The sequence below is a fragment of the Sus scrofa genome, chromosome 7 (assembly GCF_000003025.6).
Source record: "Sus scrofa isolate TJ Tabasco breed Duroc chromosome 7, Sscrofa11.1, whole genome shotgun sequence".
NCBI classification, from domain to species: domain Eukaryota; kingdom Metazoa; phylum Chordata; class Mammalia; order Artiodactyla; family Suidae; genus Sus; species Sus scrofa.
Window position 1 is genome coordinate 1330816 of NC_010449.5, and position 27207 is coordinate 1358022.

Genomic DNA, 27207 nt, shown 5'->3' on the forward strand with positions numbered 1-27207 from the left:
ACAGCTCCTATTAGACCTCTAGTCTGGGAACTTCCACATGCTGTGGGTGCAGCCCTAAAAAGACAAAAGGAAAAGAAAAATCTCAAATAAGCAATATAATTTTATACCTCAAGAAATTAGAAAAGAAAAACAAATGAAGCCCAAAGTTAGCTGAAGGAAGGAAATAATAAAGATCAGAGTGGAACTAAATGAAACAGAGACTAAAAAGACAATACAAAAGATAAATGAAACTAAGCTGTTTCTTTGAAAAGATAAACACAATTGACAAAACTTTGGATAGACTTACCAAGAAAAAAAGAGGATTCAAATAAGTAAAATCAGAATGAAAGAAGCAGTGTTACAGCTTATACAACAGAAATACAAAGGATCACGAGAGATTACTATGAACAATAATATGCCAAGAAATAAAACAAAGTAGAAGAAATGGATAAGTTCCTAGAAACATATAATCTACAAAGTCTTAATTGTGAAAAAATAGAAAATATGAACAGACTAATTGTTAGTAAGGAGATTGAGTCAGTAATCAAAAGCCTCCCAACAAGCAAAGTCCAGACCAGAAAGCTTCACTGGTAAATTCTACCAAACATTCAATGAAGAATTAATACCAGTCTTTCTCAAACTCTTCTAAAAACATAGAAGAGAGGAGAATGCTTCCAAATTCATGTTATGAAGCCAGCATTACCCGGACACCAAAGCTGGACAGGGTTTCCACAAGAAAATTGTAGGCCAGTCTCCCTAATGAACACAGATGCAGCAATTCTCAACAAAATATTAGCACATCAAATTCAACAATACATTAAAAGGATCATTCACCATGATCAAGTGGGATTTATTCTGGGAATGCAAGGGTGGTTCTACATCTGCAGATCAATCAGTGTGATACACTGTGTTAACAAAATGAAGAATAAAAGTCATGGTCATCTCAATAATGCATGAAAAGCATTTGACAAAATTCAACATGCATTTATGATTAAAAAAACCCTCGCAACGTGGGTATGGGGGAAATGCATCTCAACACTATAAAGGCCATGTATGACAAGTCTACAGGTAACACCATATTCAGTGGTAAAATCTATAAGATTTTCCGCTAAGATCAGAAACAAGACAAGGATGCCTACTCTCACTGCTTTTGTTCAACATGGTGTTCAAAGTCCTATGCACAGAAATTATGTAAGAAAAAGAAATAGTCATCCAAATTGGAAAAGAAAAATAAAATTATTGCTATTTGCAGATAATGTTATACATGAAAATCCTAAAGACTCCACCAAAAAATTGTTAGAATAGACAAATTCAGTAGAGTTGTAGGCTATGAAATAAATACACAGAAAACCATTGCATTTCTATGCACTAGTAACAAACTATCAAAAAAAAAAAGAAATCGCAAAAATAATATTATTTATAATTGCATCAAAAAAGAATAAAAATCCTACAAATAAATTTTGCCAAGGAGGTGAAAGACCTATGCAATGAAAACTATAAAACACCAATGGAAGAACTGAGGAAGATGTAGAAAAATGGAAAGACACCTATGCTCTTGAATTGGGAGACTTACTATTTTTAAAATACCCATACTACTCGAAGCAGTTTACAGATTCAGTGTAGTTCCTATCAAAATTCCAGTGGCATTTTGCACAGAACTACAACAATCTTAAAATGTGTGTGGAGCCACTAAAGACCCTGAATGGCCAAGGTAATCCTGAGAAAGAAGAATAGAGCTAAGGTTCTCATGCTCCCTGGTTTCAAACTATATTACAAAGCTACAGTAATTCAAATAGTATGATATTGGAAAGAAAACCATGACAAACACTAGATCAATGGAACAGAATAAACAGTCTGGAAATACACCCATGTGTGTATGGTCAATTAATTTATGAGAGAGGAACCAAGAATATACAGTTGGGAAAGGACAGTCTTATCAATAAGTGGAGTTGGGAAAACTGGACAGCCAGATGCAAAGGGATTAAACTGGCACACACTCTCACATCAAACACAGAAGTTAGCTTAAAACAGAGTAAAGACATGAATTTAGGACCTGAAATCATGAAACTCCTAGAAGAAAGCATAGACAATAAGATCCTTGCTATTAATCTTAGCAATGATTTTTTTAAAATCTAATATCAAAAACAGAGGCAACAAAAGGAAAAATAAGGAGTTCTCGTGGTGGCACAGTGGTAATGAATCCGACTAGTATCCATGAGGACGTGGGTTTGATCCCTGGCCTCGCTCAGTGGGTTAAGGATCTGGTGTTGCCATGAGCTGTGGTGTAGGTTGAAGATGTGGCTCAGATCCCACGTTGCTGTGGCTGTGGTGTAGGCTGGCAGCTGTAGCTCCGATTCTACCCCTAGCCTGGGAACCTCCGTATGTCATGGGTGAGGCCCTAAAAAGACACAAAAACAAAAAAAATAACTAAGGGGGACTACATCAATCTAAAAAGCTCCTGCGTAGCAAAGGAAATTATCAACAATATGACAAGGGAGCCTAGAGAATGGGAGAAAATATTTGCAAATCATATATCTGATAAGGCATTAATATTCCAAAATATATAAAGAATTCATACAAACAGCTAAAGATAAAACCCAACAACAACAAAACCCAAGCAATCCTGTAGGAATGGACAGTGGATCTGAGTAGACATTTTGCAGAGCAGACGTGTGGATGGCAGAGAGGCACAGGGCAAGGTGCTCAACATCAGGAGCATCAGGGATGCAGCGCGAGCCCCAGGGAGACAGAACCCCAGCCCTGGTTACGTCAGAGCGGCCCAAATGGCCATCGTCAGAAACGCGGGGAGACCTCGTGCTGGCGAGACTGCGGAGGGAAGGGAACGCAGCTTGGTGCATCGACTGTGGAGCACATTTTGGAGTCCCTCAAAACATTAAAGACAGAACTACTGTGTGATTCAGGAATTCTACTCCTGGGTATATGTCTGAAGAAAATGAAAATAGTAACTCAAAAAGCTACCTGCACTCTTGTGTTCCTTGCAGCATTATTTACAGCAGCCAAAACATGGGAATGAGCTAAGTGTTCACGGATGATGCGTGAGGAAAGTACTCCATCTGTCTCTCCATCTGATCTCTGTCTCTGTCTCTCTCTGCATCCACACACACGCACAAAGGAGTATCACTCAGCCTCAACAAGGGCTGAAACCTTGGCATTTGCAGCAACATGGGTGGACTTCGAGGGCATCATGTGCAGTGAAATAAGTCAGGCAGCAAAAACCCAAATACTCTGATCTCATTTATGTGTGAAATCTAAAAGAAACACCCCACCCCCAAGCCCCAAACGAAGTTTACAGGTACAGAGAGCAGGTGGGTGGTTGCCAGAGACGGGGGTTGAGGGTGAGCAAAACGCGGGAAGAGGGTCGAAAGGCACAGATCTGCACAGTCACGGCCACGCGACAAACCGGTTCCTGACACTGACCGTAGCTACTAACACGCTGGCTGTGTATGTGAAAACTGCTAAGAGAGCAGATCTTAAAAGTTTTCATCGCAAAGTTTTTGTAACTATGTACTATGGTGGATGTTAATGAGGCTTATTTTGGTGGTCATTTTGCCGTGTATACAGATATTGAATCAGTATGTTGTAGACCTGAAACCAATATAAGGAGATGTGTCAATTATATGTCATTAACAGCAGCAACAACAAAACCGGAGCAAGATGGAACTATGGGAGACTTTCAGGACACATTAGAATACTCTTTTGGCCAACGTTTGGGAGTTAATAATGCTGATGTAACAGCAGTGCTTTCATCTTATTTTGTCAGTGGAGTTGAGCCTGAAATTGGAGACCTAATTTGAAAAAGAGAAATCAGAATGGGAACTACGGGCTGCAAATCTGATAACAACATTTTGAAAAGGGCTTTAGAACCAAAATGAGACCAAGTCGAAATCAAAGTCACAGCTAGCAGATCAAACGGCTAGGTGGTTCAGTTCCTACTGACAAGGATGCTTGCAGACCTCCTAAACTGGAGAAAAAGACACACAGACAGAACAAACAGAAAATGAAGACAGAAGAGTCCCCCAAGGAGGGAAAAGAAAAAGGCCCAATATCCTGCCGCTGATCAGCAGGTTATATACGTCAGTGGCGGTTACATGCTGTTTCTACGCTAAGCCACCTCTAGTCTGCCTCTTCCTGGGAGTAGACAGACCACACAGGTGGCGGGAATTCAAATAACCCACTGTTTTCCCAGTACCCCAGCCCTTAAATAGAACCCTTGGGTCTTTGGCTGAAAAACAGTTGTTTCTGCCCTGTGCGCCACCCCTGCGAATTTAATAGAGAGAGGCTTACTCTGTAAACGGAGTTGTGATGGCAGATGCGCTCCTGAGGTCCAGGAGAGCTCCTCTGTTTTAATCAAGTTCTGTGCTCCTGTGTGGCTTTGCCCCCTCGTAATCTAAAGCAGACAGCAGATAAGGATCACAGGCAATTTCAATTTGGGGGAAATTTGGTCTAGGATTTGATAGAACACTTGGAACTGTTTGGCAAAAATTGGTAGATGGGGAGTTCCCATGGTGGCTCAGCAGAAATGAATCTGACTAGTATCCACGAGGATGCAAGTTCGATTCCTGGGCTCACTCAGTGGGTTCAGGATCTGGCATTGCTGCAAGCTGCAGTGTAGGTGAAGATGCGGCTCAGGTCCTGCGTTGTTGTGGCTGTGGTGTAGGCCAGTGGCTGCGCTCCGATTCCACTCCTAGCCTGGGAACTTCCATATGCCCTGTGTGTGGCCCTAAGCAGCAAAAAAAAAAAAAAAAAAGAAAAAAAAAGAAAAGAAAGCGGTGGATATGACATTATTCCCCATAACAGCCGGTAGAGTATATGTGTGATATAAACATGTCCAATAAGAATAGTCCTAAATATCGGCCAGTTTACATTCAGCTTAAAAGGAAAAGCTTGGGGAGCCTAACAGTTAGTTGAGAAGTGTAACCTTGCATTTGAGAGACTGCTATTTGCATTAGACTATTAATGGGAACAAGCTGTCCAGGGCCGATGACTGCAAGGCTTCTGTTCTCCTGCCTTAGGTGCTGTGGGCGTGGTGGCCAAGTCTTACAGGGACGCTTGGGTGACGGACTGGGCCTGCTTGGTCTGGGGGCCCAGGACCTGAGCCAGGGAACGCTGGGAAGAGGGCAGGCCCGTACCGTGTCCTCCACACATTGTCGCTCAGACACCAGAATCCAAGGTTACCCAGCAAAGGCTGGTCTGTAAATGCTGGCAACGGATTCACTGAAAAATCAACCAATGTGTGCAGACAAAGCAGAGTGTGGGCAGGTGGTGCCCAGCCCACAGCCATGGTGTGTCACCTGCACTTGGGCCACAGCGCTTCCTAGGCTTCTTTTAAAGCTTCGGGACCGTGGACGCCTTCCCGGGCACCTTCCTCCCTGCCTGTTGTGGGCAGGGCGCCTTTTGCTCTTACCATCCTATCCGGTGAGGCGCTGGGTCGCGCTGGCCCTGCCGCTCGCCCACCTCCCGTCTCCGCCTCTCCTGCCTCTGTCGGGCCCCATCTCAGGGCCAGGGGCAGGCCCAGGAGACGTGGGCTCACTTCTGTAAGACCTCCAAGTGCAGGAGAGAAAGCTCTCCCAGGCCGCCCACAGCTGAGAGCAGTCCTGGGATGGCCTTTGAAAAGCGAGCCAATGTCGGGGCACCGCCATCTCCGTGGTGACAGCCCCTCCGGGCCCCGCGCTTGGAAAGAATGTTTCAGAGAAGAGGGGAGAGCCGGGCACACGGGTGGGGCCTGCAGAGGTTCCCTCTGTGGAGGGAAGAGGCCCTCCCTCTGGGCCTGCACGGTGGGGGTGGCTCTTCCGAGCCAACGACGGATCAGTCCGCACATTGCACTTGGCGTCATGTCGGCCTTTGTCTGCCTTCACACTGGAAGAAGTCTCAGAAAATAAGGTAGAATGAGGAGTTCCCATTGTGTCTCAGTGGTTAACGAATCTGACTAGGAACCATGAGGTTGCAGGTTCGATCCCTGGCCTCCCTTAGTGGGTTAAGGATCCGGCGTTGGCGTTGCCGTCAGCTGTGGTGTAGGTTGCAGACGCTGCTCGGATCTGGCGTTGCTGTGGCTGTGGTGTAGGCTGGTGGCTACAGCTCCGATTCGACCCCTAGCCTGGGAACCTCCATATGCTGAGGGAGCCGCCCTAGAAAAGGCAAAAAGACCAAAAAAAAAAAAAAAAAAAAAAAAAGTATGAAAAAAAGAATCCTCCTGTTTATTTCGGGACCAGGTGGGCAGAGGTCTGGAGCGGCTGAGTGGGATGAGGTTGTGGGTTGGAAAGTGATTTGACTCAGAACAGAAACTGCCCTTGTCTGGGGAGTTCCTGTCGTGGTGCAGCGGAAATGAATCCGACTAGGAACCATGAGGTTTTGGGTTCGATCCCTGGTCTCGCTCAGTGGGTTAAGGATCCAGCGTTGCCGTGAGCTGTGGTGTAGGTCGCAGATGCGGCTCAGATCTGGCGTGGCTGTGGCTGTGGTGTAGGCCGGCAGCTACAGCTCCAATGTGACCCCTCGCCTGGGAACCTCCATATGCTGCGGGTGCGGCCCTAAAAGGACAAAAGACAAAAAAAAAAAAAGAAAGGAAGGAAGAAACTTCCCTTCTTTGGACTCCCGCATGTAGATCGTCTTGATAGGAGCCCACAGGCAGCCTGGAACCCCAGAGCCAACACCCCTTTGTGATAAAAGTTCCTTCTGTGGGTCACAGAGGGCCCGTAAAGTAGAGGCTTACACCTGAAACCACACCTGCTGATGGGACTTGATTATAGTGAAGCAGGCGGGTGTTCCTCTGTAACGGTGAGAGGTCTTTGTTCCCTTACGAGCGGAGAGCCCGGCTCAAGGACGCCTGGGAGCTTGGGATGCTTCCTTCCTTCCCCCAGGGAGGCCCGTGACCCTCTGTGCGCCGTGGTCTGAGGCGGCCGCCGGTCTGAGCCTCCAGCACGGCGCAATTGGTTCCCACCCGGAGGAGGCAGGATTCGGGTTCCTGGGCACCTACAGGCTGGCTGAGCAAACTACCTGCCCCCAAACTCTCTTCACTTTGCACCAGAACCAGCCTGGAAGGCTGAGAGTCGTACCCTCAATTCCTGTTGTTAATGGCTCTCGGGACAATGCCAGGAGGCATTCGAATTAGCTTGTGTCTCGGGGCACAGCCTTTAAGGCATTAGCCTGGTGTGGCCCCCTTTGCCTGGCAAAGCAGTAAAAGCTTCTTTTTCTCCTTCAAAACAAAAAACAACCAAGAAACCCAAAACAAATTAGCTTGTGTTTCATACTTATCTTGTGAGTCTAAGACCCATTCATTGAAAGAAAGATAACTTGCTTTTCGAGCTACCCCTGGAAGTGTCCAGTTTTCCTTACGGGGACTACCCCCAGGCCCAGCGGTCCCCAGCTGTGTGACCTTGGCTGTGTCACACCAGTGCTCTGGGCCGCAGTTTACTGTCTGCAAAACAGGAGGTTGTGTGGGCCGTTGAAGGTTCCTCCCGTTCCCAGCCAGGGCCCAGCACACAGGCACACCTACTCAAGTTTCTTTCCCTTTCTAAAGAGCAATTCTGAGAATGTTTCCCACTATTCTGCAAGGTCAGAGATAAAATAATTATTGAGTCTGTTATTGTATGCCATTCCTTTCCTACTAGCTAATCTACTTTGCAAAATATCCTATGATCTGGTGAAAGGAAAGAAAAAGAAATTGTGAGCCCCGAACTCACATTTCAGTCTAAGTTAGTTCTACAGATTAGTTCATTAATCCTCAGATCACCAGGGACACCGACACCAGGCCGCAGGATCTCCCTGCGACGCCCGCAGTTCACCAGAAGGGGATCTTTTCTTTAAAAGCCTGCCGTGCTAATACTTTCAAAAGCATCCATTTTGAATTTAAATGAAAACTCATCAACGTGGAGTGTGTAAAGGCTTTCTGAACAAGGCCTTAATGAAAAGCACGTGCTGTGATTTGCATGTTGATCTGTGGCCCTTTTTTTCCGTGCCAGCTCCCAGCCCCTCCCCAGCTGTGGTCCCCTCACCAAACCTAACCCACTGGACAGCGTCATGAGTGTCTTTTGAACCACATTTTCTGATCTCAGGTCCAGGATTTTTCTTTCTTTGTGATAAGAATCCAGTATATATTTAAAAATGTAAAAGATTACTGTAAAATTCTACTGTATAGCTTTAAACTGGAAAAAAAAATTAAATAGAAAAAAGCTTAGCAGGAATACAAGGCTGAAGTCTTATCTTTCTGAGATTCTTTACGGGCTCGACTGGAAAAACCCACAACAGAGTTTATTCTCTAGAAACGTCTGGACAAACCCCGGCCTCTGGGCCCGACCCGGCCTGAGTTAAGGTTGGCTCACACACCTTCAGATGGTTGTCCAAGTACCCACATACCACCCTCGGGCTGCCTTGTGGTGCTCAGCGCCAGCGCATTCTCTCTCGGGCCCTTTGAGAAGAGTTTGCCCCGCTGCTGCTCCCCTGACAGCCATAAATACCCCTCCAGCCTCCCCGCAGAGCCTAGCAGAGGAGTGTGGGAGCCAGCCTGAAACCTTTGCTACTAAGAGGGAAGTTTTATTCAGACGATCCAGCAGCACTTACGTTGATAAATGTCTTTGGCCAGTTTCTTTCTAGCTTGTTGATTCCAAGTCCCCGTGTCAGAGATTGCTCCACTTAGTGACCAAATTAAACACACACACACACACACACACACACACACACACACACACACACACAGATAAGTGATATCAAATAAAAACGCAGTGAAAGAGAAGTTTGTCAGCGGATCTGGACTTGATAATGGTGTCTAAACTAATCGCAGGCTGCACCATTGTAAGGTTTGTGACTCCCGGTTTAAGCTTGTTTTTGTCCCATGCAGATGTTGCTGTGTATGTTGATAGGAAAATTCCCACGTCGTTCCAAAGCTCTGTCCTGGGCAAAGGTAAACAGTGGGGCTTGTCTCCCTGTGAAACAGATAACGTGGATCCCATCGTTCCCGACCTGGACATGAAAGACACCCCCCGTCTCTTGAATGCTCTGCGCTGAGCCAAGAGAAATAGAGGGATCAGCGGGCTTTACAAAGGGAGTTCACAGTAGTCTCTGATAGAATGGAATAATATCTTTGAAAGTTTCAAAACACAGATAAGATTAACTCATTTGTATTTCTTGGGAATTACTCTTGAAACAATGAGGTTCCCGCCAGGGTCAGGCTGTTCTGGCAGCCAGTCAATACTGCCACCTGCTGGCCGAGTCGAGGAACCGTGGTGAATGCAAAGCTCTATGACTTGGAAATTCACTCTCTCCTTCTTACCAGTGGCTCTCACAGGGTGTGCTTTGTGTGTGGCTGGCTTATTTTTCTATATGAGTTGATATGTGCTGAGATCACAGCTACAAACCCTTTCCAATATACTCATGAAAGTTACGGGAGTTCTGAATGGTTGTGGTGCTAAGGATCTGGTTCCAGCTTAGTTATTTTGCTGTTTTGTTTAGTTTTTTTTTTGGTCTTTTCATTTAAATGGCCCAGAGTGAAGGAAAACTGAGGAAAAAGGTAAAACTTACATTAACGGTTGCATCTTGTTCATTAAATGTTTGGTGGGCGGAACATTCAAAATTACTGCTTCAAGGAGGGTCTGTGGGGACTGGTTCATAGTGCTTTACTTTCTCTCTTTCTTCTTTTAGTTTTTAATTAAAGTGTAGTTGATTTACAGTGTTGTACTAAGGATTGGCTGTGCTTTACAGCCATTCTCCATTGGTACAGAACACTGATTTCGATGGAGTTACTCTTACGTAATCATTAAGGCCGTGAGCTTTACACCTGTGTATGTATACACCCTTTGACTGTAGCCACTTCTCAGTAATTGTGCAGGAACCACACATTCGATTTTGGAAAGCGATTTACTGAACTTTTTTCTCCTCCGTCTGTAATATGGCTGAATTCGACATCCCTTTTGTATTAGTTTTGAATAGAATGTTTGCAAATACTTTCAAACATAGAAGCTGCATGGAAGAAACACATAAAAACAACATTTGTGTGTGGCTGAAATGGAGCAAATTCTTTGGACTGAAATGGAGGTGGAGGGGAGGCTTGCTTTAGGGAAATCTTCATAAATGTATACATTTTGTGTATTTTATGACTTTAGATCAGCTAAAATATCTAAATCTGCACAAAATGGTAACATCACACATGTTCCAACACTTGTAACTTGTAGCGTAAGTGCCGAAAGATCGGGAGGTAAGTCTGTCCCGAGGCAGATTTTAGAGTTGCTGGAAAACACCCCCCCCAAACCTATCAGTTACAGATTTAGACTTTAAAATAACTTCTGTAGTGTTGGAAGTGGGATAGACAACTAAAGGTATGTCTGCACAAATACACACACATATCAAATATTTCTGTTAAAAACAGATTTGTTTTGTATCCGTGAGGCAGTGCAGCTTGGAATTCTAAGCAAGTTTTTGAGATTCTTGGAGAACTGCCCGGGTTTCTTACTTCGTGGTTACAGTCTGGTCAGAGTGCTTGGCAGATGGACCTCTTTACACACCAGTTCCCACTACTCTCACTAAAAGCATGGTGTGAGTTTTGAGAGATTCCATGGCAACCGCCTGATCCGACCTTTTCTGTGGGGAAACGGGAGGTTGGGATGACTGGATGAGGTCGTCCGCACCATCTAAACCGAGTCAGGACGGGGATGCAGGTGTACATAAGCGCGAACGTGTGGCCGCCACGTCCTCCTCCAGAGAGTGGACTCACTAGGGTACCAGCCATTTTCTGCTCTTCACACACCAATTGGCCCACTTTGTGTCCATCACATTGCAGAAATCTTTCGGAGTCTAAATATTTCTTATTTGTACTGTGTGCTGATGCAAAAAATACACAACACGAACCCCCCGTGGAGTCCATGTGATTTTAACTGAGTCTCACACTGAGACCAGGGCACAGCTCGAGGCCGGCGCTCAGCGCCCGGTCCATCTGCTCGCGGCAGGGTTGGGGGAGGAGGCTGCAGCCACAGCGGCGGAGCCAGGCAGGGCCCGCGAGGCATCCTTGCAGGCTCCTGCCCCGTCCCTGGCAGTTCCCTGTCGCTCTCTCACTCCTCCCCTCACTCGCGCATTTGCTCACTGCGCCACTCACTGCGCCGCTCACCGCGCCTTCCTTCTACATCTGCCGTGCCTACCAAGAGCCGAAAACAACACCACCTCCGCTAAATAATATATGGGAAGAGAAAAGAGGAGACATCTTTAAAAAGTGCTGTGGTATTTTCTCTAATTCTCATGTTTCTTCTTGTGCGTATGTTAAATCCCCTTTTAAGCAGATCAGACTCTGAAGTTTCCTTGTTTTTCCCTTTTTTCAGCACCATCCCAGGGCTCCTTCCTCTCAGAAGCAACATCATGTTTTATTAACACGGGCCCAGAGCCGTCTGGCTCAGATGTGCACTTAGAAACAGCAAATTGAGAAGAAGCTGCCTTGCTAGACTTCGTATAAACTTCATACGAATGTGTCCATGTATGAGTGGCTGTGTTTCTACTTCAGCCCTTTAAGTATAAGACAGCAAGTCTTTCTTCCTTCCCCCCCAAAATAATAATAATAATAATAAAGATTAATTTTAAATCCTCCAAGTAGGGATCATAACGTGGCAGATTTTCTATAGACAAGGTTTTTTTTTTTCCTTCTTTACCTGGGATCTTTCCTGTAACTCACCTGCAATTTTAGTCTAGTACTTTGCTGTTCACGAGTGTGAATTTAGTATAAAAAGTGTCAACAGTATAAAATCATATAGCGTGGAGATGTTGCTAATACCAGTTGGAAAACCAGAAAGTAAACTAATATAAATGCTTTATTTTTCTTAAATAATTTGGAAATCTATTATTTCACATAGTAAAAATCAGAGGTAAGAGATTCCAGTGTCAGCAGCTCAGTATCGCCACGAACAGCACAAGTTCTTTTCGTCCTGCTGGGCGGGCATCTCCGGCTGGCAGGACACACAAAAATACCCCTTTCCCACCCCATACCTCTGCCAAAACATCCACACCCCAAACCCTGGAACCCTGAAAAATGCAGGTGACAGTTTGTTGCAGGAAAGAGCCTTAATTTTTTTTTTACTGTAAATGTTTGTCTCTGTTTTTTAAGCAAATGGATTCTTGGCTGTGTTCTTTGCCGTGACCCACTGTAATGTGACAATTCTGTTGTAGTGTGACAAGCTGTGCGTGTTCCTGCTGACAGACCAAATGAGCACGTGGCATGTAGCCATCCCAGGCGTCACCTGAAGATGAGGAAAGGATGCCTTAAGCATTCTCCGTCTTAACACTGCTTATGGCTCAGGTGTTTCACTGTCGTGGTTATGTTTTAGGAAGTTGGTTGCTGTGCAGTATTGGATAACGTTTTTTCCCTTTACAAACAAAGGAAAACTGACTCTTAGAGCTTTTGCACATAACGTGGATTTTCAGGAACAAACTAAGCCGTGCGGAGGGAACGCTAGGATTCCCAAATCCTGCTGCCACAGGTGCGCCCCCGGTCCGGTCTCAGTCCTGCCTCCTACCTCTACTGCGGTGGCTTTCGCTGGCATTCCTGCCGCTTCTACCCCTGCCTTCCCAGCCAGCGCTCCACTGGCAACCAGAGGCTTTAAACATTGTGGTGAAATATACCTAAGATTCATGCTTGGTTATTTCTGAGGGCAGCTCAGTGGCCTTAAGAGCACGCACGTCCCTGTGCAGTCACCACTGTCAGCTTCCAGAGCTCGAGTGCCCCCTTCATGCCTGTGTCCCCTATGGTCCTGACCCCCACAGTGGGACGTCTGCCCCTGCACTTCCTGGGGACGCGGAGCCCCGAACCTGGTCTTGCGGAGAGGACCCTAGGGGACCACACATTTAGAATTAACGCTGGGGGGCGAACCTGGCTGTCTGCTCTGTTCCTCAGCTTTAAAGTAGACCATGTAAGGAGCTCCCACCGTGGCTCAGTGGGTTAAGGACCTATGCCGTCTCTGAGTGGATGTGGGTTTGATCCCCGGTCTCGATGGTGGATGAGGGATCCTGCATTGCTGTGGCGGTGGTGTAGGCCAGCAGCTGTAGCTCTGATTCGACTTCTAGCCTGGGAACCTCCATATGCTGCAGGTGCAGCTGTAAAAAGAAAAAAAGTGCACCGTGTAGATTAAACCTATTTGCAAATGACCCACACAGACTTTGATTCGTGACCAAGACAGACTATAAATGACATTATCCCAGAGTCACTGGTGGCCCCCTTTAGAGATGACAGCGACGGAAACCACGTCAGACCCATCAGAACATGCAGGTTAGAAGTCCGGGTGACTCAGGCGTCGGCAAGAATGTGGGGAGACAGGGCGTTGCTGACAGACGTGCACGCTGGTCAGTCCTTCTGGAGACCGGCCGTGTCCACATGCAGTTGAGTGGGCCTCTGTCCTCTGGCCCAGCAACCCCACTCCCGAGTTGTGCAACGTGCTGCTTTCACAAGCACAGGCTGTGGCCCTGATTCAAGACCACAGACGGAGCGGCTGGGATGTCCGGGAAGAGACCCTGCCGCCTGCCAGGTGCTCCCGAGACCCAGGCCTGTCCCAGCGCAGGGCCTGAGAGAGAGGAGAGAAGGCCAGGGTTTCCAGGCTTGAAGGGAAGCAGCCGAGCCACCAAGGGAGAGGGAACCTCGGCTCATCGTGGGCCCGGAAGGTCTGAAGCTCGTGCCCTGGGGTGCGGGGGGAGGGAGACCTCAGGAGGGGACACAGGAAGGGAGTCGGGGAGGAGGAGCCTTGGGAGCTGTGGCTCTGGGGGTTGGGTGGCGGGACTGAGCGGACTGGCCCGGAGGGGGCCTAGAGGCTGAGGTCTCGAAGAACCCCGTGGATCGCACGGTGAGCGGCAGCAATCAGGGCTGCTGGAGCCGGGGTGGGGGAGTGGACAGAGCTGGGGGGCTGCATGGGCAGAGCAGGGGCAGGGGGCGAGCCGGGCTGGGGGTGGGGGGGTCACTGCCCCCTCCCCTCCTTCTTCGGAAGAGGACCTGTTGGAGGCTTCCAGGGTGGTGGATGGTCGGGAGAGGACAGGCACGTGCTCGTGTGGTCCTGGAAGTGCTGCCAGTCGGAGGGCGGCTGGCCCGAGGGGATGGATGTGCGGCAGGCAAGGTGACACCTGCTCATGGCTGTCAGCTGTCACCTGCCTCCCTCCGCACATACCAGGTATCTCACAGGCTGCGACTCCTCAGAGGCTGACCGCCTTCACTCTGCTCTGGAGCTCCGCCTTCGGTGCAGAATCTGGGACGAGGGGTTCCCAGGTTCTCAGCAAGTGTGAGCAGATGGGCAGATGGGGGAGGTGGAGACCAGGCGCTGAGGGCCCCTGCAAAGACCCCTTCCTCTCTCTGCAGCAGGTTTACGGCTCACCCCAGACCCTCTGCTCAAATGCCCACCATGGAGTTGCTGCTTCCAAAGGTCGGTCCCTCTGAAGGAACAGAATGTGGGGAGGGGTTGATTGACAGCTGATAGTGCTTCTCTATCCGCCTTCTTTTCTGCGAACCCTGGAAAGTCACCCATCCCCAGTAGCGCTTTTAGCTCCGGTTTCTTGCAGACCTGCTCTGATCCATCCAACAACCAGGAAAGTCCTGGTTAAAAACTCCAGTAATGGTTGGAAAAGGAAAACAAATACCCACATTCCACAAGCTGCTGTGCATAGTGAGACTCTAATTCACACTTCTCGATGGATTGATCTCCCTGGAATACATACGCTTCGTTGTAATGCTTGGTACCCGATCACCCACACAGAAAAAAGAGGAGCCACTCGTTCCTCGAAATTGAAGAAGAGGACGATTGAAAATACAACTGCCAGCAGGACTTTTTGGTGTTTAATTTCCCCAGAGCTTGACCTTTGCTAAGAGAGTTCAATTTTGGCTTCTCTGTGGTATTTGACAGATTCCAGCTGAAGTGGAATCTTGAGCCGCCGTAAATGTCAGTCGCTGGAACAGAGACCTGTGAAGGGTTTGGCCCAACCCGGTAACGCTGGTTTCTCTGCTTTACAACAAGGCAGTGGGGACGCTTCTTCTGGACAGGCCCTGCTGAGTTTGGTGGCAAGTGGCACTGCTACAGCCCTGAAGGCTGAGGTCTCACCATCTCTGGGAACGTGAGCCTGCTCTCGGCGGGAGGTGCATTTCGGTTTTTCCACCTGAACTAATGCACGTCGTGGGCATGAAAACACTCCTAGATTAGGCGTGAGGTAGGCTTCCGAGCACAGACTTAGAGTTTTATGCACATGAGTCAGGCAGGTCCTTCCACAGTGGACGCCACCTCGGCATTCAGGCACTTCCTCATGCTGGCAGTCAGTCGGGGTCAGCAGGCTGGGGGGCCTGATTCTCCAGCCTCTTCATCTCCTGCCACAGCTGTCACAGAAGCACCATCACACTGGTCCCTGAGCACCTGGGACAGGCAGTCACCCTCTGACCTCGCTGGGTCAGGGGTCTTTAGAAAGAAATAAGTTGAGGTTGAGGCGGTCGTCCGTGTGGCGTGTCCGAGCCAGTGCTGAGTGTACAGTAAACCACACGTTCAGAAACATACAGCGCAGGCATCGGCCTGCAGGTGGATGGTACAGGACGGGGACAGAGGGCAGATGGCCTCCCTGCCTTCCTGGGCACAGTGGTAAGTGGCATTGCTCACCCTCTCACAGGGAAGGGTCCTTCCAGTGAGATGTGAGAAGAGGAGGTTCCGGCCCTTTCTAGGCTGGTCGTGGAGCTCCTCCCGCAAACCCCTCCGTGTCCTCTCTTTGCTGCCGTCCAGATGCCGAGATCCAGGGGGGCCCTGGGAGGTGGTGGCGCAGTAGGTAGACGGGTCCTGGAGAGGCTGCGGCGGCAGAGCCCTCACACTGCCCATGACCCGTGGTGGACTGTGTTTTGAGTGACCGAAAAAACAAAACGCTTTTATTTGTGCAAACCACTGAGATTTTGGAGTTAAAATTAGCAAGAGGTGGATTCTTGAGTTTGAAATGAGCCATGTTTCGGCACTTCCTTCCTTAAAAGAAAAGGTACCTATTTCAACCTCAAACCAGCATCTCGCTTCATGGGGAAATATAAGCATTCTCATTACAGTTAGTAGCAGAACAAGGATTTCCACATTTACCATTGCTATTTAGCATTGCTCTGGTGGTACTAGGCAATGCGCTTAGATGAGAGAAATAAATCATGGGTTTTAACTATACCAGATAAATTGTGGGAGGCACTGTCCCCAGTACCTCCAGAGATTCAGTACTTGATGAAAGGAAGCTGTAAAGAATCCACCAAGAATAAACAGGTCACATATAAATGATGTCAGGACAACAGGACAAACATCGAAATAAAACTGGATCCCTGTCTCAAATATTAGCTCCATATAAATTCTAGATTTGCCAAAACTTTAAATGTAAAACAAATGAAACAACGAAAATAGTAAAGAGATCGCAGAAAAGATTTAAAAATAATCTTGGAGTGGGAAAGTCCTTTCTAAATAGGATATAACACTCAGAAGTCATAAAACAAGGATTGCTAGATTCAAAATACATCAAACTTTTAAAGTTCAAGTTAAAGGACAAAGTAGGAAAAGTACTTAGAAACTGTTTCATAAGCAAAGGGTTAATCTTAATATTTAAAATACCTATAGGCGTTCCCATCGTGGCGCAGCAGAAATGAATCCAACTAGAACCATGAGGTTTCGGGTTCGATCCCTGGCCTCTCTAAGTGGGTTAAGGATCCAGCGTTGCCCTGAGCTGTGGTGTAGGTTGCAGATGCGGCTCAGATCCCACGTTGCTGTGGTGTAGGCCGGCAGCTGTAACTGATTCGACCCCTAGCCTGGGAACCTCCATATGCCGCAGGGGTGGCCCTAAAAAGCAAAAAATAAAAAATAAAATGCTTATAATCAATAGAAAAAGTTTCAACTATTTATTTATTTTTCCACAGTTTAATAAGTGGGGACAGGATCAGAACAGGCGGGTCTCGGAGGGTCCATATGAATGAATGAACCTTCTACCGAGCTCTTCCCGCGGCGGGTCTCGGGCCTGGGAAGGTAGACGGGCCTGTGGAGACCACCTGCCGGCACCGTCACCCGCCTGCAGAGTGTCCGTTCAGAAGGCGCCCAAGTCAGTTAAACTCTCGAAAGCGCATGGGTTCTTCTCCGTCGGAACTACAACCGCTGTGACTCGGTGGTTCCCTTTCGAGGGTTTTTGCGGCCCTCCCTGCGCACGTGCGGAGCGACCCGTCTCTAAAGCTGTTCGTTGTAAGGGCCAAGGTTAACCTAAGTGCTGCGACGAGGACGGGAGGGGACTGTGGCTTGGAGGGGTCTCCGGGGCGCGTGGGGCGGCGACGGTGAGGCGGGTCGGGCCGCAGGAGGGGCCGCAGGAGAAGGAGAAGCGGAGGAGCTGCGGGCCGACTGCCCTCGGGCGGGCGTCTCCAGAAAGGCCCTGGGCGCCGGGCGCCGAAGGAAAGACCCCACTCCCTCCCCCACGCTTTTGCAGCACGTCTCCTGTGCAAGGGTAACGACAGAAACACTGAGGGAAGTTAGACTTGAAGGAGGAGCCGGCGGCGCGGCCCGCGCTGTGTGTAAAGCTCGCCGCCCCCGCGTCTCCCACCAGGTGACAGAGGCCTTGGCGGGGGCGGGGGGCAGGAGTGGGGAGCTCCAGGGCTCAGCAGGACCTGGGACAGGCCTGCGGGCACATGAAATATCGGACGGGGGCGCTCCCAGGGTCTGTGCTGGCCTGTCACCCTCGCAGAGTGTGCTTCCTTCTGACCCATTCGGTCCTCCGGGCTTCAGCCTTGGGAGGGGGTTGGATCCCTCGGGTGGGAGGGAGGCGTGTTACGCCGTCTGCTTTGGCCTTTGGGCCTCATTGTGCGAGGAGGGGCCCGAGGATTGGCACTGAGGAAGCTGTGACCCAGGGCCCACGTTCCTGCGGGTCCAGGGACCAGCTAAGAGTGAGGGTGTGCTGGGCGCTGGGAGGGCGCGCAGGTGCTCAGATGCGTGCCCCCGTCTCTAGCCCGATGCCTGGGTCGGCTTCGGTCCTGTCATGAAGAAGTTGGGGTTCCAGGGTCCTTTATATGAGATGAAGTTCGGTCCAGATGGTTTCACTGGTTCCTTCTTCCTCACATGGAAGGATGAAGCAGTACTCATGTTACACAGACTCTTCCAGAACGTAGGGAAAAGAACACTTTCTCTTTTTACGAGGCTAGTCTACCCTGAATATCAGAACCTGAAAAAGACATTACGAGAGAGGAAAAGTACAAGAGGCCAAATTCTCCAACAAAATTATTAGCAAAGGAGATCCGGTGATACATAAAAGCAGGCTACATCCCACCGAGCGCAGTTTATTCTAGGAACTCGGGGTGGTTTAACATTTGAGAATCCATCAATGCAGTTCCTCCCATTACTAGGGAAAAACGGGGAAATCATATCTTGGTCAGTGAAGGGAAAAAACGTGATAAAATTCAGCACTCCTTCGTGATAAAACCCCCAGCAAACTGGGGTGGAAGGACCCCCCCCCAATCTGATCAAGAATATTCACCAAACTCCGAGCAGGAACTGACCACGGCAGGGAAGCTGGGGCCTTAACCAAGCCAACCTGGAAATCTCGTCTGCTTGATGCATGTGTGTGTGTCTGCACACACACGTGTTTCAGCCTCGTAGACTTTGTCACACTGTCTCTCCAAAAAGATCCCAACCCGAGTGTTTTCTCACGTCCCCGTCTGAAATGATTGAAACCAAGGACACAGAACTAAACTGGCCAAAAGCCCCTGGTGACCAGCTTAGGCCCTTTCCTACCGAGGAGCTGCTGTGATGGGGTGCAGGGCCCTGAAGACGCTCGGCCCTGAGTCTGTCCTTGACGCTGGGTGCTGCTGCTCCTGCGCTTTCCTGACCGTTGCACCCCTTCGACAGTGGGCCAGTGCCACCGCGGCCAGTGTTCTCAGCCTCGAGGGATGTCCAGACAAACCTCTTTTTACTTATTTATTTATTTTTAATTTCTTCGTCCTTTTAGGGCCACACCCACAGCATATGGACGTTCCCAGCCTAGGGGTTGAATCGGAGCTGCAGCTGCCGGCCTCCACCGTAGCACAGCAATGCCAGATCCGAGCCACCTCTGCGACCTGCAGCACAGCTCACGCAATGGCAGATCCTTAACCCACTGAGCGAGCCACGGATTGAACCCACATCCTCATGGATGCTAGTCAGTTTTGTTACCGCTGAGCCACAGTGGGAACTCCAGACAAACCTCTTTTAAAGAAAGAAATTCTCACAGAATCTACCAGTGTTCAAGCGAAGTATTTTTGTTTTCATACTTAAGCCTGTCCAGTCAGAAAACTGTGTATAAACTCCATTTACTTACAAATTCTGGCATTGTCCTGGTGGCTCAGCAGGTTAAGGATCCAGCTGTTGCTTGGATTCAATCCATGACCTGGGAACTTCCGCATGCCACCAGTGCGGCCAAAAATAACTAAATTCTGTAGGTACATTATAGAATTTTTATTGTAAGCATACATTATATGCACATGTTTGTAATGATTTATCTATTAATCAGTGCTCTGAGGGAGTCTATACAGAATCACTGCCTTCAGGGTGAATGTGGCAGTGGTAATTAAGCTTTAGCTTGTCTCCGTTTTTAATTCAGTGTCATCATCCTCTCCTCCCAGCACTCTTCTCTCTTCAAACTGCTAGGAAGTGTTCCTCTAACTCACCCTCACTTGCCTCGAGGCATCATTCAGATCGGGACGGGCCAAAGCCAGCCACGGCCTGGTTTCGTAGGTGGTGTCGTGTGGGGACCCGGCCACGCCGTTAACTTCGTTAGCCACGTCGTGTGTGGCCTCCAGCTGCTCCACGTGCTCACCGAGCTGAGTAAATGCTACAGAAGCAGAAGGCCTGTGAAGCCTGGCATGTTCCCTCGCTGGCCCTTTGCCGAAAGTGTGTCCGCCCTGATTTCACGATAGGCCTGTTAGTTCATGAGCACACTAGCACCAAGGCAATACCTCTGGGCACTCACGCGGCTGTGGAGCCCAGTGCAGTAGCGGGCACTGCATCCAGAGGCGGCTCCCGGGTAGGGGCCGGCGTCCGGGTGCAAGCACGCCGAGAGCACTTCCTGGGGTGATGGGACGCTCACTTCCAGAGGCTGGGTCTGTAGACGGTCGTTTGATTAGAGGAGCAATTTCTCGGCTGAGCAAACTCATTTACAGTTTGTCTAACCTGCACACGAGCGTTATGTTGTCTCAGCGTAGGAGAAAAAGGGCCATTATTCAACAAAATTTCTTGAAACTCTGCCGGGAGCCCGGACGCGAATCGGACGCAGTGGTTGCCGCAAGGTGTGTGGAGATGGGATTGAGGGGCCGGCCTCATCGCAAGGCTGGAATCCAGATTCCGGGTGTTCCCCCGCCCCGACGCCGCGGCCCTCCTGTGGAGCCCTCAGTTCTCGGCCAGTGCCAAGGGCCCCAAGGGCCGCCTGACTGGCCACATCTGGGCTCCCCTGGACGCTCCTTCGGGGAGAACGCGGTCGGGGAGACGGGACCTGCGGGAACAAGGGCTTCTCTCCTGTGGGTTGGAGAGCGGCGCCTGGGTCCGGCCCCGAAAGCAGGGCGTGCGCGTGCCTGGCCGGCGATGCGTGTGCTGGGCGCGGGGCACGACCGTGCAGACGGGGCGCTTCCCTCAGCCACTCCCAGCCTGGTGGCCGGGCACCAAGGACACCTGAGCATGGCGGGGCCCCGCGGTCGGGATGCCGGCTGTCAGGGGAGCCCCGAGTGTGTGCGGGAGCCTGACCCGCCGAGGGAAGGGCGGCAGCAGGGGGCTGAGCCCAGGTGTGTTGGTGCAAAGTGGGGGGAGCGGGAAGATGAAGGTGTCTGCAGACTGGCCCGACCCAGCGTCCGCGATGTCCTCGACACGCTGCCCTCAGCCTCCCCTCGCTCGGCCTGGGGTCCACGTCCCGACGTCCAGCAACAGACGCGGCGCGAGGGAGACCCGCAGGCCGTCTACCCGTTTCAGTCGGCTTCCCACCCACCTAGTTTCCACAGGACCCCAAAGTGATAAAGCAGATGGCCAGCTCGCACCTGCCAAAGTGGCTCAGGCTCTGAGCTTGCAGTGCCTTGGCCTGTCTCTCCTTCCCCCCAAAAGGGCAACTTTGCTCTCGTATTTCTCTCTGAGCAAGACAAGTGCGCAGACACGCGTTTCATGGGAGTTTGAGTGCCTGATGCCAAGTTCAAGGCTGCTCCTTGATGGTGTTTCTCTCTCCCTCCTTCGGGCCTTGGAGGAGAGCGGACAGGGGGTTGCGTTCTGCCGGAGATTAACGGAAGGAAGAGCATCGAGGGTGAGATCCGAGTGCGCAGCCCTGCCGCCGTCTGTGTGGTCCTTGCAGCCGAAGGCACGCCATCCGTGGGCCGCCAGCTTCACTTGGAAGCGCCTCTGATGCTCTTGGTGAAAGTCCTGAGCCCACCTGCCCTGCTGCCATGGTCCCATGTCCTTGACAGGCGTCCTGGGCAGCAGCAGCACAAGGAAGCTGGTGTGGGAGCCTCAGGGCCCAGCCTGGCTCCCTGCAGACCTGCATTTGGGCCTCGGTTTCTCATCTGAAAAGGAGGCGTTGGCAGCCCTGACCTCTGCCGCCCTTTCTGGCTGTTGCATTCTGTGAATGAGGCCATTGAACCCATTCACAGTCTCTAGACAGATGGAAACGGAGGTCGGCTGTGTGTTTAGTTAGCGTTTTATGGGGAAACCAGCCTGCTCACGAGGCCCTGCCCCGCCCTGCCCTGTCAGGTGTGCCCGTCGGCTGTTAGTGCCGGTTTCATTTTAAGGGCAGCCGGCGTTGAGGGCTGCTGTAAGTCGGTGTGTGTCTGTCAGACGATGCCCGTGGCTGTCCTCCGTCCTGCTCCCAAAGCTCTTTCTGAAAGACGACTGTTCCACAACAGCTGGCTTCTTGACGGGAGCGTAGTGCTATTCTCACTAAGAGCAAGAACCTGAGCAATTTTGGGGAAGTGGGCGCTGGGGAAATTCAGCACGTTTCCCAGGGACGGACACACGAAGCCAGCTTTGAACCTGCGGACCTGGGCCGGCCAGTGCGGCCCAGGCGAGAACGCGAGCGGGAGGGTGACGACAGCTAACTCACCTGTCCTGGGACACACGAAGGCCGGGGTTCTGAGTGTTGGTGGGGCGGGGGGTGGCGTGGGTCCCCGCTTGGCACGTGTCGGCCCAGCATCTCCTTGGGCCCCTCCTGGTCTCGTGTCCGCAGTGTTGCTCTTTCCGCCCGTCTCCTTCCCTCTCCACGCTGCCTCCTGCATGTCTTCCCCTCCTGGGCCGGGCCGTAAACACGGGCGAATTAGGAAGAAGCAGTAGAGATCCCAGTCCTGGTTTGATATCTGACCGTCGCAGGCGAGCAGGTGTAGCAGGAGGCGGCGTCAGCGGCCCTGCGCTTTCTCCCGCCGCCGCCGCGGGTGCTGGGCCGGGGCTCGCCTCCTGAGGAGGGAGTGAGCGCAGAGCCTGGCCCCGACCGTGACTGCGACCGTGACAGTGGGCAGACAGACTAGTGACCCATTCTCATTTGGAGTAGGAACCCTCCTGTTTGTACCAACAGCATCTGTCCTGTGTTATAAACTCACACTACACACTCGCACGCACACACACACACGGTGACACCCACAACCCACACTCACACCCCTTGTTATACACACTCTCACCCTCCCACATGCACACACACGGTCATACCCACAACCTACACGCACACCACACGCATCCTCTCCACACGTGTGTGTGCACATGCACCACACACATGTGCCCGTGCTGTGTGAGCACACCCCCAGCCAGCCGGGGAAAATCCGTCCCAGAGACCCAGCCAGGAATGGGGCAGTGTGAACGGACACGGATTTAACGAGCGGGAGGCCCTCTTCTAATAGTTTCCCCAAACTCCTTTTCCATATTCCAACGCTGGACGGCTCTTACAATGATGAAAAGAGGGCATGTTTGCCAGAAATCTTTTACTTAACTATTTGCTTGGTTTCAATACTGCGTGATTTTAAAGCACCCCGCCAGCGTCCGCACACACTCTCGGGGGGGCTGAGCTGTGCTGGGACACGTGTGTTCGGGACTCAAGACAGCCGGGAAGGAGATTCGCTCCTGCCGCTGGGCAGGGCCTTCTTTTCCTCAGTGGCGTCTCTCCTGGGCACACCATCGAGGAGTGAGGAGGCCCAAGTGGGAAAACCGACCTTCTCAGCAACAGGCCAGTAAACTGCCCATTGAGGTGCCCCGCGGCTCCCCCAGGGCCTGCCGCCCGCCCAGGCGGGGCAGGGTGTTTGAAGAATTGCCATGGCGATGCCGGTTTACAAGCGTGAGTCACTGTTCTGTTTTTAGGGAGCCCCACTCTGCCCGTCGCCTTTAGCTCCCTGGGTGTGGTCGGCTGCCAAGGGCAGTGTGGCAGCCAGTTACTTGAAAACATTCCACAAAACGCCAGACTCCCAGCCTGGCTTACCTGTGGACCACATAGACGGCTGTAATTGCCAGCAGCTGCCCACCCACTGCGGCGCAGTGAGAGGCGTTTCAGAAGAGCAGGTCTTGGAGCAGCTGGCTCGTTGGTCGATTCAAAAATGTTTGCCCCGGAGAAGAGTGTTCTACGCATAAAAGGGTTTCCCAGTTAACCTTTCACAGGAGGCTTGCTCAGGCCCGATGGCCGGCCTCAGAAACCAATACGATAACCCAGGAGAGCAGCTGCCGTCCACTGAGAATTTCCCCGGGCGCTGCTGCTCCAAGGCCACTGCTGCTCCAAGGCCACGCGTGAACTCCCTTGGTGACCCTGTCCCTGCAGGTAAGTTCCCTGCGGTTTCGAGGAGCAGGCTTTCCCGGGAGAGGCCAGGCCTGGGGCGGTGGCCAGGGGCTCTGGGCTCTTGTGCACACGGCATCCTGGGAGACCAGCGCCCTTTGGCAAGGAGCTCTCCTCTGCGGCCGTGGGAGGACTTCTGGAAACAAAGACAGGGAGGAGGGAGCAGAGGGAGAGGGAGGGGGACGAAGGAAGGAGAAGCAGGGAGAGGGATGCTGGAGCAGGCAGGCATGGCCCTGAGGGAGTTCCGGCTCAAGGACTGGGCCCACGGCGCTTCTCAGAGCTGCAGCTCTTGCTCAGAGCCCCCCCCCCCCCCCCCGCACGTGTCTCCCAAACCTGCCCCGGACCCACCGTTTCCAGAGCTCCTCTGTTGAGTCTGCGTCGGAGTTGGCCTTGAGGGCTTTGAACAAGGCCCTGGCGAGGCAGGGCTCTCTTTTAGGTGTGTCTCATCCTAGGGGTTCTTAATAGCTTTGAGGCAACTGGTTCCTTACGTATTTTCCTTCGCAGCAGCAGGTTCGTGAGAGGTTCTTTCTTGCAGTGTCTGTTGAACCTCTGCTCTGTGCTGGGAGGTGAGGGGAATTACACCTTAGTAAAGCTTCTGCGTGTGCGGAGGTGCTGAAGCGTGGGCGAAGTTACGAGAAGAATTATAAGAGATCCTTATATTCCTAGATCGTAGTGGAATTCATCAGCAGTTTGATAAACTAGAAATCTTTGTCATCCTGAAATGAGCTGGTATCACCAAGACATAAAGTTCATATAAAATATTTAGATATCAATCACTGCCAATTATAAGAAGTTGATAGTGATGATAATTAAAGAGAAATCGTAAATTTAAATGCATAATTTCATTTCCCAGCCTCCCTTTGCGGGATATGTGGTGCTGCTCATTTGACACATGCCCCTCACAAATTTACTGCGAGAACCACTCAGGACAGAACCTGTGGTGTGTATGTGAAAGATGCATTGGAAAATCAGCTTTCACAGTTTGTTTGTGTGTAGGAGACTTAGAGCTTTCTCTGCTGCATTTTTTTTCAGTGCCACACACTGTTTATGCTTTTTTTTTTTCAGTGCCCCACGCTGTTGATGTGTGATGTGTACGTATACAAAGCCTGATGGGTACCAGGTGTCCAAGACCATACGATTGCTTTGTGGACATTCATCGCAGCACTCATGTTAACTTGACTGGGTTATTTGAGATATCTTGTTCCATCTCAGTCTGACTTTCTGCCCCGGGACGTGTGCTGGGGCTGGAAGTTAGAAGCCAAGGCAGGAAGGTTGTCATGAGGACTTAATCACGTGTCCCACGGGGCTCCCTCCAACAAAACGGAAAGCTGCTTCAGGCACCTGAGTCGTAATTATTGTGAGTTGTGGGGTGAATGGATGGATGTGAGCTCGCTTGTGCCTTGGAGCTGTGAGGTGTGTCCACAAAGGGAACCAGCTCTCTGTTCTGCTCCCCACCCCACGTGAGCTGATGTGAAAAATAAATTTGTATCTAAATGTTTATAACTTAACATGCTTCTTCCAAAGTCTTTTCCTGCTCAACCACATTAAAAACAAGAGAAGAATGAGTGATTGTCATCCAATGGTGAGGTTATGCAAAAATTAGTCACCCCACTAAAATCCAATGTACAGATCAGGCAGAGGGGTGGCTTCTGCAGTGGAAAGTCCCCTTGAGACTTTGCCGTATTCATTGATGAGTTCTAATGGCTTTTTGGTGAAGTCTTTAGGATTTCCTATGTATAATGACACATCGTCTGCAAATAGTGACAGTTTTACTTCTTCCTTTTCAATTCGAGTGCCTTTTATTTCTTTTTCTTGCCTAATTACTGTGGCTAGGTCTTCCAATAGTATGCTAAAAGTGGCAAGAATGGGCATCCTTGTCTTGTCCTTGATCTTAGATGAAGAGCCTTCAAAGAGTTTCACCATCGAGAATGAGATTGGCTGTGGACTGGGCATATATGGCCTTTATTATGTTGAGGCACATTCCTTCTATACCCACTTTGTTGAAAATTTTTATCATTAAGTGAATGTTGAATTTTGTTAAAAAATTTTTTGGATCTATTTAGATGATCCTGTGAGTTTCAGCCTTCGTTTTGTTAATGTATGCATCATACTGGTTGATTTGCAAATGTTGAACCATCCTTGCATCTCTGGAGTGAATTTCGCTTGATTGTGGTATATGGTTCTTTTAATGTTTTGTTGCACTTAGTTAATTTCATTGTTGCTAATATTTTGTTGAGGATATTTGCATCTGTGTTCATCAAGGATATTTGCCTGTAATTTTCTTTTTTTGTGGTATCCTGATTTGGTTTTGGAATCCGGGTGATGCTGGCCGTGTAACATGTGTTTGGAAGGCTTCCCTACTTTACTTATCGCAGGGCTGTGCAAAGAGATGGGTGGTGCATACCCTAAAAACCCTGAGCTCCCTGAAGGGTTTCCGCAAAGCGTTTTTAAAGACTAGGCGAGGGAGGGGGGATTGAAGGGTGCGTGATCAGCTTGTGCATAATCCTTGGATTGGCTGATAGTGAATTAACGAGGCAGTGTCACCAGGTTGACATTATCAGTCCTTAGGCACCAGGTAGTCCAGGAGCTCATGGTCACCAAGTAGTTAACATCTTCCCTTTGGTTGGGGTTTTAGCATCTGTAAAACAACCAGGAAAATGTGCACCAGAAACTGTTGTCTAGGTACTTCAGAGAGGAGCTATAACGGAGGAAATGGGGGAAGGGCCTGCCTTGGGAAGGCTCCATAAGGTCCTGCCTGGTTACAATCCCTCCCTTAGATGAAAAGCTTTGATACTCTTCAATCTTGAGGAGGACAGGTGTTGGACAAGAAAGGGGAATAACATTTGGGATAAAGAGGTTAATCACGAATCCGACTAGGAACCATGAGGTTGCACGTTCGATCCCTGGCCTTGCTCAGTGGGTTAAGGATCCAGCGTTGCCATGAGCTGTGGTATAGGTTGCAGATGGCTCAGATCCCGCATTGCTGTGGCTCTGGCATAGGCTGGCGGCTACAGCTCTGATTTGACCCCTAGCCTGGGAACCTCCATATGCTGTGGGTATAGCCCTAGAAAAGACAAAAAAAAAAAAAAAAAAAAAAAAAAGAGGTTAATCATAAACTCAACAGAGGAACTTTGTTTTAGGAGGACTCAGTTTCAATCTCCAAGCCTGCTTCATCCTTCCCCACCCAGAGCTTTCAGGAGATGAGGCAATGACTCCTCTGGCTACTTCCTGCTGGAATGGAGCATAGTCCTGCGTCAGTTTAGGGAATGGACACCAAATTGGAAATTTGAATTTCAAGTCATGGATCTGAGTCTTGTATGATTAAGTTCTCAGTCACTTAGTACAGAGATAGTTGGAGGAGTGACAGTGGGAACTTTAATAGACAAAATCTCATTCCCTGAGGAACTCCGGAGGGTAAGCCTGAAGATCAGTCTGCCTCTGGCAATTTGGGGGAGATTTGTAGCCGGGTAGCCAGTTTTT

The 27207-nt window shown here is 50.0% G+C and overlaps 1 long non-coding RNA gene across 1 annotated transcript in view; it reads left to right on the plus strand.

Moving 5' to 3' along the window:
- Window positions 1-11562, plus strand: part of LOC110261650 — a 34562-nt gene extending 23000 nt beyond the window's left edge. Inside the window, exon 3 of the long non-coding RNA XR_002346085.1 lies at window positions 11298-11562. This is a non-coding gene — a long non-coding RNA (uncharacterized LOC110261650). The remainder of the gene's footprint in view (window positions 1-11297) is intronic.